The sequence below is a fragment of the Hyla sarda genome, unplaced genomic scaffold, assembly GCF_029499605.1.
Source record: "Hyla sarda isolate aHylSar1 unplaced genomic scaffold, aHylSar1.hap1 scaffold_1340, whole genome shotgun sequence".
In the NCBI taxonomy this organism is placed as follows: Eukaryota; Metazoa; Chordata; class Amphibia; order Anura; family Hylidae; genus Hyla; species Hyla sarda.
Genome location: NW_026607966.1, coordinates 67,298 through 85,202, shown reverse-complemented (window position 1 = coordinate 85,202; position 17,905 = coordinate 67,298). Strand labels below are relative to the sequence as shown.

Sequence of the window (17,905 nt, the reverse complement as noted above, 5' to 3'; positions counted from 1 at the left end):
ACACACAGCAGAACCTAAACCCATACCATTATTGCTAAGCAGCAAGACAGGGGCCCATTGCACTCCCACGGGGCCTTTTTAAATGCAATCCATAACCCGGATTTGCCAGGAACCCTTCTTACTCCTCCTACTTGCATGTGACACTGGGCTTAGGATCTGCATAGGAAACACACACACAAGCACACACCTACCTTTGTTGCCTGCAGATGCCTCCTTGGCTGTCCCCAAACGGTATCAAACCAACACCCACGGGAAGCTGTAAGCATAGAGGACATGCCTGCACCCCATTGGACTTACCTGTGTGGGTTAAATCCGGGTTATTTGACAACCTATGGCGGTGATGGTTCTGCTCAGGCAGAGCAGTGCTGATGCTCCTCATAAAGCTGTCGCTGCTGTGAAGGTTCTAGGTGACATCACAAATCCCTTTGGTTACATACACAACAAAGCTGGGTTGTTGTTGTTTACACTCTGCAAGGCCTGTGGAAGTGAGTGACATCATAGCACTGTAGTTCTGAGGGTTCAAGATGGATGCAACAATCTCCTGTTGCTTCTATGAAGGCCGTAATAGACGACATCACCAAACAGCTCCATAGTCACATACACAGCAAAGGAGAGATGTTGTTTACACCTAGTGATGTCAGTGGTATTGAGTGACATCACAGCACAGTGCTAAGGCTCCTGGGCCTGGACACAGCAGCGGCTGCAATATCTCAACGGAGAATACGTTTATATCTATATGTGTGTGTGCGCATATATATATATATATATATATATATATATATACATATATTTCTCCGCCGAAATCACTTTTAAACTCATTTCCACCTTTTTTTCCCTTCTCTTCCTCTTACTTTTTTTTCACGTTTTTTTACGTTTTTCTCCTTTTCGCCTCTTTTCTGGGCGTATTATTCTTCTTTTTCTTCTTTTTTTTCGTCTAATGCATACCCCATCAGTGCAGCAATGCTTATTCAATACCGCCAGCAGATGGAGACACTGGGGGATAATTTTCTAAGGATTTATACTGATTTTTCCTGTCTGAATTTGTCGCACAGAAAGTTGCAGGCCAAATATGTGTGACATTTCTGCGACTTTAGCTTCTAGAGCATTTTTACAACATTATACATAGGTGCTGAATACATAAAAAGCGACTGTTCAGCGACAGACAAGTCGCATCGGCTGAAAGTAGGCCAGAATGTCAGTCCATGTTGGAGCAGGTTTAGATACAGTCTAAAGCATAGATCTCAAAGTCTGTGCACAGAATTTAGCAAGGGCCTCGCACCTTCTGATGCATCAGGTAGGTGCACAATAGCATAGCCTAACCCTCTGTACTTTGGTCTATATTGATGCGGGACATAGACAGCCAGCTGATGACCAATCCATTAGTGCAATGGATGGCTGGAAGCATTTGTCTTTGCCTTTGCAATACCACAGAAGCAATGCATGGTCAATGTACAGCAATGACACACCTGTGTGAACAGCCAGGAGACCCCCCCCCCCCCATGTTATGTTACATAGTTACATAGTTAGTACGGTCGAAAAAAGACATATGTCCATCACGTTCAACCAGGGAATTAAGGGGTAGGGGTGTGGCGCGATATTGGGGAAGGGATGAGATTTTATATTTCTTCATAAGCATTAATCTTATTTTGTCAATTAGGAACATTCAGCACCCACCCGCTATCAAGGCAGCTGCCTATCATGTCATGCCCTACCTGCACAGGTGTGCTGGCTACTCAAATGATCCAATTAAGGAGGCCATTTAGTCAGCAGCAGCAGAAGTCCTGTGCCTGGACGCTCCAACAGGGGCCAGACACAAGCAGAAGCAGAAGCAGCAGAAGCAGCAGCAGCACCACCTTTTGTTTTTTGGCTGCAGCAGCAGCAAGGCCCACAGGGCTGGCTAGCTGGCTAGCCAGCAAGCAGGTAGCAATGAAAGTAGGAATCTTTCTTTTTAACCCTGTAAGGGGGTGGTGCACTGTACCCGAAGATACTGCCATATCGGGTCAATGCATAGAGCGACGGAAGCAAGCTTCGAAATCGGCCCCCGTTCTCAAAAATCCATTTAATATATGGTCCCCAGATAGGGGACGTATCAGATATTAAACTGATAAGAACAGATACTACACTTGATCTTAGCCAAAAGGCCGAGAAGCGATAACCGTGAAAGGGGCGGGCCCAACAAGGTCCCCTTCATGGGCACTATCACTGCTTGCTGTCAGGGAGGCTGCCAGACAATTTTCCATGCACACTCTGGGCTGGGGGGCAGTCAACCACCAGTACACACAGCAGAACCTAAACCCATACCATTATTGCTAAGCAGCAAGACAGGGGCCCATTGCACTCCCACGGGGCCTTTTTAAATGCAATCCATAACCCGGATTTGCCAGGAACCCTTCTTACTCCTCCTACTTGCATGTGACACTGGGCTTAGGATCTGCATAGGAAACACACACACAAGCACACACCTACCTTTGTTGCCTGCAGATGCCTCCTTGGCTGTCCCCAAACGGTATCAAACCAACACCCACGGGAAGCTGTAAGCATAGAGGACATGCCTGCACCCCATTGGACTTACCTGTGTGGGTTAAATCCGGGTTATTTGACAACCTATGGCGGTGATGGTTCTGCTCAGGCAGAGCAGTGCTGATGCTCCTCATAAAGCTGTCGCTGCTGTGAAGGTTCTAGGTGACATCACAAATCCCTTTGGTTACATACACAACAAAGCTGGGTTGTTGTTGTTTACACTCTGCAAGGCCTGTGGAAGTGAGTGACATCATAGCACTGTAGTTCTGAGGGTTCAAGATGGATGCAACAATCTCCTGTTGCTTCTATGAAGGCCGTAATAGACGACATCACCAAACAGCTCCATAGTCACATACACAGCAAAGGAGAGATGTTGTTTACACCTAGTGATGTCAGTGGTATTGAGTGACATCACAGCACAGTGCTAAGGCTCCTGGGCCTGGACACAGCAGCGGCTGCAATATCTCAACGGAGAATACGTTTATATCTATATGTGTGTGTGCGCATATATATATATATATATATATATATATATATATATATATATATTTCTCCGCCGAAATCACTTTTAAACCCATTTCCACCTTTTTTTCCCTTCTCTTCCTCTTACTTTTTTTTCACGTTTTTTTACGTTTTTCTCCTTTTCGCCTCTTTTCTGGGCGTATTATTCTTCTTTTTCTTCTTTTTTTTCGTCTAATGCATACCCCATCAGTGCAGCAATGCTTATTCAATACCGCCAGCAGATGGAGACACTGGGGGATAATTTTCTAAGGATTTATACTGATTTTTCCTGTCTGAATTTGTCGCACAGAAAGTTGCAGGCCAAATATGTGTGACATTTCTGCGACTTTAGCTTCTAGAGCATTTTTACAACATTATACATAGGTGCTGAATACATAAAAAGCGACTGTTCAGCGACAGACAAGTCGCATCGGCTGAAAGTAGGCCAGAATGTCAGTCCATGTTGGAGCAGGTTTAGATACAGTCTAAAGCATAGATCTCAAAGTCTGTGCACAGAATTTAGCAAGGGCCTCGCACCTTCTGATGCATCAGGTAGGTGCACAATAGCATAGCCTAACCCTCTGTACTTTGGTCTATATTGATGCGGGACATAGACAGCCAGCTGATGACCAATCCATTAGTGCAATGGATGGCTGGAAGCATTTGTCTTTGCCTTTGCAATACCACAGAAGCAATGCATGGTCAATGTACAGCAATGACACACCTGTGTGAACAGCCAGGAGACCCCCCCCCCCCCCCATGTTATGTTACATAGTTACATAGTTAGTACGGTCGAAAAAAGACATATGTCCATCACGTTCAACCAGGGAATTAAGGGGTAGGGGTGTGGCGCGATATTGGGGAAGGGATGAGATTTTATATTTCTTCATAAGCATTAATCTTATTTTGTCAATTAGGAACATTCAGCACCCACCCGCTATCAAGGCAGCTGCCTATCATGTCATGCCCTACCTGCACAGGTGTGCTGGCTACTCAAATGATCCAATTAAGGAGGCCATTTAGTCAGCAGCAGCAGAAGTCCTGTGCCTGGACGCTCCAACAGGGGCCAGACACAAGCAGAAGCAGAAGCAGCAGAAGCAGCAGCAGCACCACCTTTTGTTTTTTGGCTGCAGCAGCAGCAAGGCCCACAGGGCTGGCTAGCTGGCTAGCCAGCAAGCAGGTAGCAATGAAAGTAGGAATCTTTCTTTTTAACCCTGTAAGGGGGTGGTGCACTGTACCCGAAGATACTGCCATATCGGGTCAATGCATAGGGCGACGGAAGCAAGCTTCGAAATCGGCCCCCGTTCTCAAAAATCCATTTAATATATGGTCCCCAGATAGGGGACGTATCAGATATTAAACTGATAAGAACAGATACTACACTTGATCTTAGCCAAAAGGCCGAGAAGCGATAACCGTGAAAGGGGCGGGCCCAACAAGGTCCCCTTCATGGGCACTATCACTGCTTGCTGTCAGGGAGGCTGCCAGACAATTTTCCATGCACACTCTGGGCTGGGGGGCAGTCAACCACCAGTACACACAGCAGAACCTAAACCCATACCATTATTGCTAAGCAGCAAGACAGGGGCCCATTGCACTCCCACGGGGCCTTTTTAAATGCAATCCATAACCCGGATTTGCCAGGAACCCTTCTTACTCCTCCTACTTGCATGTGACACTGGGCTTAGGATCTGCATAGGAAACACACACACAAGCACACACCTACCTTTGTTGCCTGCAGATGCCTCCTTGGCTGTCCCCAAACGGTATCAAACCAACACCCACGGGAAGCTGTAAGCATAGAGGACATGCCTGCACCCCATTGGACTTACCTGTGTGGGTTAAATCCGGGTTATTTGACAACCTATGGCGGTGATGGTTCTGCTCAGGCAGAGCAGTGCTGATGCTCCTCATAAAGCTGTCGCTGCTGTGAAGGTTCTAGGTGACATCACAAATCCCTTTGGTTACATACACAACAAAGCTGGGTTGTTGTTGTTTACACTCTGCAAGGCCTGTGGAAGTGAGTGACATCATAGCACTGTAGTTCTGAGGGTTCAAGATGGATGCAACAATCTCCTGTTGCTTCTATGAAGGCCGTAATAGACGACATCACCAAACAGCTCCATAGTCACATACACAGCAAAGGAGAGATGTTGTTTACACCTAGTGATGTCAGTGGTATTGAGTGACATCACAGCACAGTGCTAAGGCTCCTGGGCCTGGACACAGCAGCGGCTGCAATATCTCAACGGAGAATACGTTTATATCTATATGTGTGTGTGCGCATATATATATATATATATATATATATATATATATATATATATATATATTTCTCCGCCGAAATCACTTTTAAACCCATTTCCACCTTTTTTTCCCTTCTCTTCCTCTTACTTTTTTTTCACGTTTTTTTACGTTTTTCTCCTTTTCGCCTCTTTTCTGGGCGTATTATTCTTCTTTTTCTTCTTTTTTTTCGTCTAATGCATACCCCATCAGTGCAGCAATGCTTATTCAATACCGCCAGCAGATGGAGACACTGGGGGATAATTTTCTAAGGATTTATACTGATTTTTCCTGTCTGAATTTGTCGCACAGAAAGTTGCAGGCCAAATATGTGTGACATTTCTGCGACTTTAGCTTCTAGAGCATTTTTACAACATTATACATAGGTGCTGAATACATAAAAAGCGACTGTTCAGCGACAGACAAGTCGCATCGGCTGAAAGTAGGCCAGAATGTCAGTCCATGTTGGAGCAGGTTTAGATACAGTCTAAAGCATAGATCTCAAAGTCTGTGCACAGAATTTAGCAAGGGCCTCGCACCTTCTGATGCATCAGGTAGGTGCACAATAGCATAGCCTAACCCTCTGTACTTTGGTCTATATTGATGCGGGACATAGACAGCCAGCTGATGACCAATCCATTAGTGCAATGGATGGCTGGAAGCATTTGTCTTTGCCTTTGCAATACCACAGAAGCAATGCATGGTCAATGTACAGCAATGACACACCTGTGTGAACAGCCAGGAGACCCCCCCCCCCCATGTTATGTTACATAGTTACATAGTTAGTACGGTCGAAAAAAGACATATGTCCATCACGTTCAACCAGGGAATTAAGGGGTAGGGGTGTGGCGCGATATTGGGGAAGGGATGAGATTTTATATTTCTTCATAAGCATTAATCTTATTTTGTCAATTAGGAACATTCAGCACCCACCCGCTATCAAGGCAGCTGCCTATCATGTCATGCCCTACCTGCACAGGTGTGCTGGCTACTCAAATGATCCAATTAAGGAGGCCATTTAGTCAGCAGCAGCAGAAGTCCTGTGCCTGGACGCTCCAACAGGGGCCAGACACAAGCAGAAGCAGAAGCAGCAGAAGCAGCAGCAGCACCACCTTTTGTTTTTTGGCTGCAGCAGCAGCAAGGCCCACAGGGCTGGCTAGCTGGCTAGCCAGCAAGCAGGTAGCAATGAAAGTAGGAATCTTTCTTTTTAACCCTGTAAGGGGGTGGTGCACTGTACCCGAAGATACTGCCATATCGGGTCAATGCATAGGGCGACGGAAGCAAGCTTCGAAATCGGCCCCCGTTCTCAAAAATCCATTTAATATATGGTCCCCAGATAGGGGACGTATCAGATATTAAACTGATAAGAACAGATACTACACTTGATCTTAGCCAAAAGGCCGAGAAGCGATAACCGTGAAAGGGGCGGGCCCAACAAGGTCCCCTTCATGGGCACTATCACTGCTTGCTGTCAGGGAGGCTGCCAGACAATTTTCCATGCACACTCTGGGCTGGGGGGCAGTCAACCACCAGTACACACAGCAGAACCTAAACCCATACCATTATTGCTAAGCAGCAAGACAGGGGCCCATTGCACTCCCACGGGGCCTTTTTAAATGCAATCCATAACCCGGATTTGCCAGGAACCCTTCTTACTCCTCCTACTTGCATGTGACACTGGGCTTAGGATCTGCATAGGAAACACACACACAAGCACACACCTACCTTTGTTGCCTGCAGATGCCTCCTTGGCTGTCCCCAAACGGTATCAAACCAACACCCACGGGAAGCTGTAAGCATAGAGGACATGCCTGCACCCCATTGGACTTACCTGTGTGGGTTAAATCCGGGTTATTTGACAACCTATGGCGGTGATGGTTCTGCTCAGGCAGAGCAGTGCTGATGCTCCTCATAAAGCTGTCGCTGCTGTGAAGGTTCTAGGTGACATCACAAATCCCTTTGGTTACATACACAACAAAGCTGGGTTGTTGTTGTTTACACTCTGCAAGGCCTGTGGAAGTGAGTGACATCATAGCACTGTAGTTCTGAGGGTTCAAGATGGATGCAACAATCTCCTGTTGCTTCTATGAAGGCCGTAATAGACGACATCACCAAACAGCTCCATAGTCACATACACAGCAAAGGAGAGATGTTGTTTACACCTAGTGATGTCAGTGGTATTGAGTGACATCACAGCACAGTGCTAAGGCTCCTGGGCCTGGACACAGCAGCGGCTGCAATATCTCAACGGAGAATACGTTTATATCTATATGTGTGTGTGCGCATATATATATATATATATATATATATATATATATATATATATATATATTTCTCCGCCGAAATCACTTTTAAACCCATTTCCACCTTTTTTTCCCTTCTCTTCCTCTTACTTTTTTTTCACGTTTTTTTACGTTTTTCTCCTTTTCGCCTCTTTTCTGGGCGTATTATTCTTCTTTTTCTTCTTTTTTTTCGTCTAATGCATACCCCATCAGTGCAGCAATGCTTATTCAATACCGCCAGCAGATGGAGACACTGGGGGATAATTTTCTAAGGATTTATACTGATTTTTCCTGTCTGAATTTGTCGCACAGAAAGTTGCAGGCCAAATATGTGTGACATTTCTGCGACTTTAGCTTCTAGAGCATTTTTACAACATTATACATAGGTGCTGAATACAATAAAAAGCGACTGTTCAGCGACAGACAAGTCGCATCGGCTGAAAGTAGGCCAGAATGTCAGTCCATGTTGGAGCAGGTTTAGATACAGTCTAAAGCATAGATCTCAAAGTCTGTGCACAGAATTTAGCAAGGGCCTCGCACCTTCTGATGCATCAGGTAGGTGCACAATAGCATAGCCTAACCCTCTGTACTTTGGTCTATATTGATGCGGGACATAGACAGCCAGCTGATGACCAATCCATTAGTGCAATGGATGGCTGGAAGCATTTGTCTTTGCCTTTGCAATACCACAGAAGCAATGCATGGTCAATGTACAGCAATGACACACCTGTGTGAACAGCCAGGAGACCCCCCCCCCCCCATGTTATGTTACATAGTTACATAGTTAGTACGGTCGAAAAAAGACATATGTCCATCACGTTCAACCAGGGAATTAAGGGGTAGGGGTGTGGCGCGATATTGGGGAAGGGATGAGATTTTATATTTCTTCATAAGCATTAATCTTATTTTGTCAATTAGGAACATTCAGCACCCACCCGCTATCAAGGCAGCTGCCTATCATGTCATGCCCTACCTGCACAGGTGTGCTGGCTACTCAAATGATCCAATTAAGGAGGCCATTTAGTCAGCAGCAGCAGAAGTCCTGTGCCTGGACGCTCCAACAGGGGCCAGACACAAGCAGAAGCAGAAGCAGCAGAAGCAGCAGCAGCACCACCTTTTGTTTTTTGGCTGCAGCAGCAGCAAGGCCCACAGGGCTGGCTAGCTGGCTAGCCAGCAAGCAGGTAGCAATGAAAGTAGGAATCTTTCTTTTTAACCCTGTAAGGGGGTGGTGCACTGTACCCGAAGATACTGCCATATCGGGTCAATGCATAGGGCGACGGAAGCAAGCTTCGAAATCGGCCCCCGTTCTCAAAAATCCATTTAATATATGGTCCCCAGATAGGGGACGTATCAGATATTAAACTGATAAGAACAGATACTACACTTGATCTTAGCCAAAAGGCCGAGAAGCGATAACCGTGAAAGGGGCGGGCCCAACAAGGTCCCCTTCATGGGCACTATCACTGCTTGCTGTCAGGGAGGCTGCCAGACAATTTTCCATGCACACTCTGGGCTGGGGGGCAGTCAACCACCAGTACACACAGCAGAACCTAAACCCATACCATTATTGCTAAGCAGCAAGACAGGGGCCCATTGCACTCCCACGGGGCCTTTTTAAATGCAATCCATAACCCGGATTTGCCAGGAACCCTTCTTACTCCTCCTACTTGCATGTGACACTGGGCTTAGGATCTGCATAGGAAACACACACACAAGCACACACCTACCTTTGTTGCCTGCAGATGCCTCCTTGGCTGTCCCCAAACGGTATCAAACCAACACCCACGGGAAGCTGTAAGCATAGAGGACATGCCTGCACCCCATTGGACTTACCTGTGTGGGTTAAATCCGGGTTATTTGACAACCTATGGCGGTGATGGTTCTGCTCAGGCAGAGCAGTGCTGATGCTCCTCATAAAGCTGTCGCTGCTGTGAAGGTTCTAGGTGACATCACAAATCCCTTTGGTTACATACACAACAAAGCTGGGTTGTTGTTGTTTACACTCTGCAAGGCCTGTGGAAGTGAGTGACATCATAGCACTGTAGTTCTGAGGGTTCAAGATGGATGCAACAATCTCCTGTTGCTTCTATGAAGGCCGTAATAGACGACATCACCAAACAGCTCCATAGTCACATACACAGCAAAGGAGAGATGTTGTTTACACCTAGTGATGTCAGTGGTATTGAGTGACATCACAGCACAGTGCTAAGGCTCCTGGGCCTGGACACAGCAGCGGCTGCAATATCTCAACGGAGAATACGTTTATATCTATATGTGTGTGTGCGCATATATATATATATATATATATATATATATATATATATATATATTTCTCCGCCGAAATCACTTTTAAACCCATTTCCACCTTTTTTTCCCTTCTCTTCCTCTTACTTTTTTTTCACGTTTTTTTACGTTTTTCTCCTTTTCGCCTCTTTTCTGGGCGTATTATTCTTCTTTTTCTTCTTTTTTTTCGTCTAATGCATACCCCATCAGTGCAGCAATGCTTATTCAATACCGCCAGCAGATGGAGACACTGGGGGATAATTTTCTAAGGATTTATACTGATTTTTCCTGTCTGAATTTGTCGCACAGAAAGTTGCAGGCCAAATATGTGTGACATTTCTGCGACTTTAGCTTCTAGAGCATTTTTACAACATTATACATAGGTGCTGAATACATAAAAAGCGACTGTTCAGCGACAGACAAGTCGCATCGGCTGAAAGTAGGCCAGAATGTCAGTCCATGTTGGAGCAGGTTTAGATACAGTCTAAAGCATAGATCTCAAAGTCTGTGCACAGAATTTAGCAAGGGCCTCGCACCTTCTGATGCATCAGGTAGGTGCACAATAGCATAGCCTAACCCTCTGTACTTTGGTCTATATTGATGCGGGACATAGACAGCCAGCTGATGACCAATCCATTAGTGCAATGGATGGCTGGAAGCATTTGTCTTTGCCTTTGCAATACCACAGAAGCAATGCATGGTCAATGTACAGCAATGACACACCTGTGTGAACAGCCAGGAGACCCCCCCCCCCCCATGTTATGTTACATAGTTACATAGTTAGTACGGTCGAAAAAAGACATATGTCCATCACGTTCAACCAGGGAATTAAGGGGTAGGGGTGTGGCGCGATATTGGGGAAGGGATGAGATTTTATATTTCTTCATAAGCATTAATCTTATTTTGTCAATTAGGAACATTCAGCACCCACCCGCTATCAAGGCAGCTGCCTATCATGTCATGCCCTACCTGCACAGGTGTGCTGGCTACTCAAATGATCCAATTAAGGAGGCCATTTAGTCAGCAGCAGCAGAAGTCCTGTGCCTGGACGCTCCAACAGGGGCCAGACACAAGCAGAAGCAGAAGCAGCAGAAGCAGCAGCAGCACCACCTTTTGTTTTTTGGCTGCAGCAGCAGCAAGGCCCACAGGGCTGGCTAGCTGGCTAGCCAGCAAGCAGGTAGCAATGAAAGTAGGAATCTTTCTTTTTAACCCTGTAAGGGGGTGGTGCACTGTACCCGAAGATACTGCCATATCGGGTCAATGCATAGGGCGACGGAAGCAAGCTTCGAAATCGGCCCCCGTTCTCAAAAATCCATTTAATATATGGTCCCCAGATAGGGGACGTATCAGATATTAAACTGATAAGAACAGATACTACACTTGATCTTAGCCAAAAGGCCGAGAAGCGATAACCGTGAAAGGGGCGGGCCCAACAAGGTCCCCTTCATGGGCACTATCACTGCTTGCTGTCAGGGAGGCTGCCAGACAATTTTCCATGCACACTCTGGGCTGGGGGGCAGTCAACCACCAGTACACACAGCAGAACCTAAACCCATACCATTATTGCTAAGCAGCAAGACAGGGGCCCATTGCACTCCCACGGGGCCTTTTTAAATGCAATCCATAACCCGGATTTGCCAGGAACCCTTCTTACTCCTCCTACTTGCATGTGACACTGGGCTTAGGATCTGCATAGGAAACACACACACAAGCACACACCTACCTTTGTTGCCTGCAGATGCCTCCTTGGCTGTCCCCAAACGGTATCAAACCAACACCCACGGGAAGCTGTAAGCATAGAGGACATGCCTGCACCCCATTGGACTTACCTGTGTGGGTTAAATCCGGGTTATTTGACAACCTATGGCGGTGATGGTTCTGCTCAGGCAGAGCAGTGCTGATGCTCCTCATAAAGCTGTCGCTGCTGTGAAGGTTCTAGGTGACATCACAAATCCCTTTGGTTACATACACAACAAAGCTGGGTTGTTGTTGTTTACACTCTGCAAGGCCTGTGGAAGTGAGTGACATCATAGCACTGTAGTTCTGAGGGTTCAAGATGGATGCAACAATCTCCTGTTGCTTCTATGAAGGCCGTAATAGACGACATCACCAAACAGCTCCATAGTCACATACACAGCAAAGGAGAGATGTTGTTTACACCTAGTGATGTCAGTGGTATTGAGTGACATCACAGCACAGTGCTAAGGCTCCTGGGCCTGGACACAGCAGCGGCTGCAATATCTCAACGGAGAATACGTTTATATCTATATGTGTGTGTGCGCATATATATATATATATATATATATATATATATATATATATATATATATTCTCCGCCGAAATCACTTTTAAACCCATTTCCACCTTTTTTTCCCTTCTCTTCCTCTTACTTTTTTTTCACGTTTTTTTACGTTTTTCTCCTTTTCGCCTCTTTTCTGGGCGTATTATTCTTCTTTTTCTTCTTTTTTTTCGTCTAATGCATACCCCATCAGTGCAGCAATGCTTATTCAATACCGCCAGCAGATGGAGACACTGGGGGATAATTTTCTAAGGATTTATACTGATTTTTCCTGTCTGAATTTGTCGCACAGAAAGTTGCAGGCCAAATATGTGTGACATTTCTGCGACTTTAGCTTCTAGAGCATTTTTACAACATTATACATAGGTGCTGAATACATAAAAAGCGACTGTTCAGCGACAGACAAGTCGCATCGGCTGAAAGTAGGCCAGAATGTCAGTCCATGTTGGAGCAGGTTTAGATACAGTCTAAAGCATAGATCTCAAAGTCTGTGCACAGAATTTAGCAAGGGCCTCGCACCTTCTGATGCATCAGGTAGGTGCACAATAGCATAGCCTAACCCTCTGTACTTTGGTCTATATTGATGCGGGACATAGACAGCCAGCTGATGACCAATCCATTAGTGCAATGGATGGCTGGAAGCATTTGTCTTTGCCTTTGCAATACCACAGAAGCAATGCATGGTCAATGTACAGCAATGACACACCTGTGTGAACAGCCAGGAGACCCCCCCCCCCCCATGTTATGTTACATAGTTACATAGTTAGTACGGTCGAAAAAAGACATATGTCCATCACGTTCAACCAGGGAATTAAGGGGTAGGGGTGTGGCGCGATATTGGGGAAGGGATGAGATTTTATATTTCTTCATAAGCATTAATCTTATTTTGTCAATTAGGAACATTCAGCACCCACCCGCTATCAAGGCAGCTGCCTATCATGTCATGCCCTACCTGCACAGGTGTGCTGGCTACTCAAATGATCCAATTAAGGAGGCCATTTAGTCAGCAGCAGCAGAAGTCCTGTGCCTGGACGCTCCAACAGGGGCCAGACACAAGCAGAAGCAGAAGCAGCAGAAGCAGCAGCAGCACCACCTTTTGTTTTTTGGCTGCAGCAGCAGCAAGGCCCACAGGGCTGGCTAGCTGGCTAGCCAGCAAGCAGGTAGCAATGAAAGTAGGAATCTTTCTTTTTAACCCTGTAAGGGGGTGGTGCACTGTACCCGAAGATACTGCCATATCGGGTCAATGCATAGGGCGACGGAAGCAAGCTTCGAAATCGGCCCCCGTTCTCAAAAATCCATTTAATATATGGTCCCCAGATAGGGGACGTATCAGATATTAAACTGATAAGAACAGATACTACACTTGATCTTAGCCAAAAGGCCGAGAAGCGATAACCGTGAAAGGGGCGGGCCCAACAAGGTCCCCTTCATGGGCACTATCACTGCTTGCTGTCAGGGAGGCTGCCAGACAATTTTCCATGCACACTCTGGGCTGGGGGGCAGTCAACCACCAGTACACACAGCAGAACCTAAACCCATACCATTATTGCTAAGCAGCAAGACAGGGGCCCATTGCACTCCCACGGGGCCTTTTTAAATGCAATCCATAACCCGGATTTGCCAGGAACCCTTCTTACTCCTCCTACTTGCATGTGACACTGGGCTTAGGATCTGCATAGGAAACACACACACAAGCACACACCTACCTTTGTTGCCTGCAGATGCCTCCTTGGCTGTCCCCAAACGGTATCAAACCAACACCCACGGGAAGCTGTAAGCATAGAGGACATGCCTGCACCCCATTGGACTTACCTGTGTGGGTTAAATCCGGGTTATTTGACAACCTATGGCGGTGATGGTTCTGCTCAGGCAGAGCAGTGCTGATGCTCCTCATAAAGCTGTCGCTGCTGTGAAGGTTCTAGGTGACATCACAAATCCCTTTGGTTACATACACAACAAAGCTGGGTTGTTGTTGTTTACACTCTGCAAGGCCTGTGGAAGTGAGTGACATCATAGCACTGTAGTTCTGAGGGTTCAAGATGGATGCAACAATCTCCTGTTGCTTCTATGAAGGCCGTAATAGACGACATCACCAAACAGCTCCATAGTCACATACACAGCAAAGGAGAGATGTTGTTTACACCTAGTGATGTCAGTGGTATTGAGTGACATCACAGCACAGTGCTAAGGCTCCTGGGCCTGGACACAGCAGCGGCTGCAATATCTCAACGGAGAATACGTTTATATCTATATGTGTGTGTGCGCATATATATATATATATATATATATATATATTTCTCCGCCGAAATCACTTTTAAACCCATTTCCACCTTTTTTTCCCTTCTCTTCCTCTTACTTTTTTTTCACGTTTTTTTACGTTTTTCTCCTTTTCGCCTCTTTTCTGGGCGTATTATTCTTCTTTTTCTTCTTTTTTTTCGTCTAATGCATACCCCATCAGTGCAGCAATGCTTATTCAATACCGCCAGCAGATGGAGACACTGGGGGATAATTTTCTAAGGATTTATACTGATTTTTCCTGTCTGAATTTGTCGCACAGAAAGTTGCAGGCCAAATATGTGTGACATTTCTGCGACTTTAGCTTCTAGAGCATTTTTACAACATTATACATAGGTGCTGAATACATAAAAAGCGACTGTTCAGCGACAGACAAGTCGCATCGGCTGAAAGTAGGCCAGAATGTCAGTCCATGTTGGAGCAGGTTTAGATACAGTCTAAAGCATAGATCTCAAAGTCTGTGCACAGAATTTAGCAAGGGCCTCGCACCTTCTGATGCATCAGGTAGGTGCACAATAGCATAGCCTAACCCTCTGTACTTTGGTCTATATTGATGCGGGACATAGACAGCCAGCTGATGACCAATCCATTAGTGCAATGGATGGCTGGAAGCATTTGTCTTTGCCTTTGCAATACCACAGAAGCAATGCATGGTCAATGTACAGCAATGACACACCTGTGTGAACAGCCAGGAGACCCCCCCCCCCCCATGTTATGTTACATAGTTACATAGTTAGTACGGTCGAAAAAAGACATATGTCCATCACGTTCAACCAGGGAATTAAGGGGTAGGGGTGTGGCGCGATATTGGGGAAGGGATGAGATTTTATATTTCTTCATAAGCATTAATCTTATTTTGTCAATTAGGAACATTCAGCACCCACCCGCTATCAAGGCAGCTGCCTATCATGTCATGCCCTACCTGCACAGGTGTGCTGGCTACTCAAATGATCCAATTAAGGAGGCCATTTAGTCAGCAGCAGCAGAAGTCCTGTGCCTGGACGCTCCAACAGGGGCCAGACACAAGCAGAAGCAGAAGCAGCAGAAGCAGCAGCAGCACCACCTTTTGTTTTTTGGCTGCAGCAGCAGCAAGGCCCACAGGGCTGGCTAGCTGGCTAGCCAGCAAGCAGGTAGCAATGAAAGTAGGAATCTTTCTTTTTAACCCTGTAAGGGGGTGGTGCACTGTACCCGAAGATACTGCCATATCGGGTCAATGCATAGGGCGACGGAAGCAAGCTTCGAAATCGGCCCCCGTTCTCAAAAATCCATTTAATATATGGTCCCCAGATAGGGGACGTATCAGATATTAAACTGATAAGAACAGATACTACACTTGATCTTAGCCAAAAGGCCGAGAAGCGATAACCGTGAAAGGGGCGGGCCCAACAAGGTCCCCTTCATGGGCACTATCACTGCTTGCTGTCAGGGAGGCTGCCAGACAATTTTCCATGCACACTCTGGGCTGGGGGGCAGTCAACCACCAGTACACACAGCAGAACCTAAACCCATACCATTATTGCTAAGCAGCAAGACAGGGGCCCATTGCACTCCCACGGGGCCTTTTTAAATGCAATCCATAACCCGGATTTGCCAGGAACCCTTCTTACTCCTCCTACTTGCATGTGACACTGGGCTTAGGATCTGCATAGGAAACACACACACAAGCACACACCTACCTTTGTTGCCTGCAGATGCCTCCTTGGCTGTCCCCAAACGGTATCAAACCAACACCCACGGGAAGCTGTAAGCATAGAGGACATGCCTGCACCCCATTGGACTTACCTGTGTGGGTTAAATCCGGGTTATTTGACAACCTATGGCGGTGATGGTTCTGCTCAGGCAGAGCAGTGCTGATGCTCCTCATAAAGCTGTCGCTGCTGTGAAGGTTCTAGGTGACATCACAAATCCCTTTGGTTACATACACAACAAAGCTGGGTTGTTGTTGTTTACACTCTGCAAGGCCTGTGGAAGTGAGTGACATCATAGCACTGTAGTTCTGAGGGTTCAAGATGGATGCAACAATCTCCTGTTGCTTCTATGAAGGCCGTAATAGACGACATCACCAAACAGCTCCATAGTCACATACACAGCAAAGGAGAGATGTTGTTTACACCTAGTGATGTCAGTGGTATTGAGTGACATCACAGCACAGTGCTAAGGCTCCTGGGCCTGGACACAGCAGCGGCTGCAATATCTCAACGGAGAATACGTTTATATCTATATGTGTGTGTGCGCATATATATATATATATATATATATATATATATTTCTCCGCCGAAATCACTTTTAAACCCATTTCCACCTTTTTTTCCCTTCTCTTCCTCTTACTTTTTTTTCACGTTTTTTTACGTTTTTCTCCTTTTCGCCTCTTTTCTGGGCGTATTATTCTTCTTTTTCTTCTTTTTTTTCGTCTAATGCATACCCCATCAGTGCAGCAATGCTTATTCAATACCGCCAGCAGATGGAGACACTGGGGGATAATTTTCTAAGGATTTATACTGATTTTTCCTGTCTGAATTTGTCGCACAGAAAGTTGCAGGCCAAATATGTGTGACATTTCTGCGACTTTAGCTTCTAGAGCATTTTTACAACATTATACATAGGTGCTGAATACATAAAAAGCGACTGTTCAGCGACAGACAAGTCGCATCGGCTGAAAGTAGGCCAGAATGTCAGTCCATGTTGGAGCAGGTTTAGATACAGTATAAAGCATAGATCTCAAAGTCTGTGCACAGAATTTAGCAAGGGCCTCGCACCTTCTGATGCATCAGGTAGGTGCACAATAGCATAGCCTAACCCTCTGTACTTTGGTCTATATTGATGCGGGACATAGACAGCCAGCTGATGACCAATCCATTAGTGCAATGGATGGCTGGAAGCATTTGTCTTTGCCTTTGCAATACCACAGAAGCAATGCATGGTCAATGTACAGCAATGACACACCTGTGTGAACAGCCAGGAGACCCCCCCCCCCCCCCCATGTTATGTTACATAGTTACATAGTTAGTACGGTCGAAAAAAGACATATGTCCATCACGTTCAACCAGGGAATTAAGGGGTAGGGGTGTGGCGCGATATTGGGGAAGGGATGAGATTTTATATTTCTTCATAAGCATTAATCTTATTTTGTCAATTAGGAACATTCAGCACCCACCCGCTATCAAGGCAGCTGCCTATCATGTCATGCCCTACCTGCACAGGTGTGCTGGCTACTCAAATGATCCAATTAAGGAGGCCATTTAGTCAGCAGCAGCAGAAGTCCTGTGCCTGGACGCTCCAACAGGGGCCAGACACAAGCAGAAGCAGAAGCAGCAGAAGCAGCAGCAGCACCACCTTTTGTTTTTTGGCTGCAGCAGCAGCAAGGCCCACAGGGCTGGCTAGCTGGCTAGCCAGCAAGCAGGTAGCAATGAAAGTAGGAATCTTTCTTTTTAACCCTGTAAGG

At 46.1% G+C, this 17,905-nt stretch overlaps 7 non-coding genes across 7 annotated transcripts; all 7 read right to left on the bottom strand.

Moving 5' to 3' along the window:
* Positions 1-1,962: 1,962 nt before the first annotated feature.
* On the bottom strand, positions 1,963-2,153 carry LOC130305897 (U2 spliceosomal RNA). Its single transcript, XR_008855319.1, has one exon. It is a non-coding gene; the product is annotated as a U2 spliceosomal RNA (small nuclear RNA).
* Positions 2,154-4,243: 2,090 nt separating this feature from the next.
* LOC130305889 (U2 spliceosomal RNA) lies at positions 4,244-4,434 on the bottom strand. The gene has a single exon (XR_008855312.1). It is a non-coding gene; the product is annotated as a U2 spliceosomal RNA (small nuclear RNA).
* Positions 4,435-6,525: 2,091 nt separating this feature from the next.
* LOC130305888 (U2 spliceosomal RNA) lies at positions 6,526-6,716 on the bottom strand. Its single transcript, XR_008855311.1, has one exon. It is a non-coding gene; the product is annotated as a U2 spliceosomal RNA (small nuclear RNA).
* Positions 6,717-8,809: 2,093 nt separating this feature from the next.
* On the bottom strand, positions 8,810-9,000 carry LOC130305887 (U2 spliceosomal RNA). The gene has a single exon (XR_008855310.1). It is a non-coding gene; the product is annotated as a U2 spliceosomal RNA (small nuclear RNA).
* Positions 9,001-11,088: 2,088 nt separating this feature from the next.
* LOC130305886 (U2 spliceosomal RNA) lies at positions 11,089-11,279 on the bottom strand. Its single transcript, XR_008855309.1, has one exon. It is a non-coding gene; the product is annotated as a U2 spliceosomal RNA (small nuclear RNA).
* A 2,091-nt stretch (positions 11,280-13,370) lies between these two features.
* LOC130305885 (U2 spliceosomal RNA) lies at positions 13,371-13,561 on the bottom strand. Its single transcript, XR_008855308.1, has one exon. It is a non-coding gene; the product is annotated as a U2 spliceosomal RNA (small nuclear RNA).
* Positions 13,562-15,635: 2,074 nt separating this feature from the next.
* LOC130305884 (U2 spliceosomal RNA) lies at positions 15,636-15,826 on the bottom strand. Its single transcript, XR_008855307.1, has one exon. It is a non-coding gene; the product is annotated as a U2 spliceosomal RNA (small nuclear RNA).
* Positions 15,827-17,905: the final 2,079 nt, after the last annotated feature.